A 1,000-nucleotide genomic window follows, 5' to 3' on the forward strand; every position below is an offset into this window, starting at 1 on the left:
CTTAGGGAAAGCGATTCGCGACACTGAGAGCGACACCCTTTTTTATTTCAATTTTTTCTTTCCTTTTTTTTTTTTTTTTTTTTTTTGTATTTTTTCCTGCCTGCAGTTTTTTGTTGTTGTTTTTTTTTCCTATCGAAGTGGAATTTTCGACAGAATGTTGCCGGCAGGTACAACCCTTTTGTTGCCGTGGGCGCACTAAGTGCATGCTGCACACGGGACCTCGGTTTATCGTCTCATCCGAATGACTTGCGTCCAGACCACCACCCAAGGTCTAGTGGAGGGGGAGAAAATACTGGCGACTCTACGGTGATTTGGAATCAGTGCGCTCAGATTCTCTCGCTTCCTAGGCGGACGTGTTACCTCTAGGCCAACACTCCTTTCAACCCAACCCTTCCTACCCCTTGAGCCACACTTCTACTCTTGGTCTTTACTCGTGAGATGTGGTGTGTGTCCATCGAGATCGATGATGACCATCGTTGTCATCCAGCTGTGGTATGGGGGCAGGGTGGTGGTGGTGGGGGGATGCTCATGAATCTATCTGTGAATGCGCAGATGGCTGAATAGTCCAATCTGCGCACGGAATGTTCGCTGACAGTTGGGGCAGACAAAGACAGGCATATCATTGTCAGGGAGCTTGTTTGCCCGTGACTTTCTGGCCTGCCTCTTCTGAACAGCTGCAGCAGTCCTCGTGAGATGTATATGAAACATGGAGTGATGGCCTAGAGGAAACGCGTCCGCCTAGGAAGCGAGAGAATCTGAGCATGCTGGTTCGAATCACGGCTCAGCCGCCGATATTTTCTCCCCCTCCACTAGACCTTGAGTGGTGGGCTAGACGCTAGTCATTCGGTTGAGACGATAAACCGAGGTCCCGTTTGCAGCATGTACTTAGCGCACGTAAAAGAATCCACGGCAACAAAAGGGTTGTTCCTGGCACAATTCTGTAGAAAATCCACTTCAATAGGAAAAACAAAAAAAAACTGCACGCAGGGGAAAAAAAGGG

The sequence above is a fragment of the Babylonia areolata genome, chromosome 6 (genome assembly GCF_041734735.1).
Source record: "Babylonia areolata isolate BAREFJ2019XMU chromosome 6, ASM4173473v1, whole genome shotgun sequence".
Taxonomy (NCBI): domain Eukaryota; kingdom Metazoa; phylum Mollusca; class Gastropoda; order Neogastropoda; family Buccinidae; genus Babylonia; species Babylonia areolata.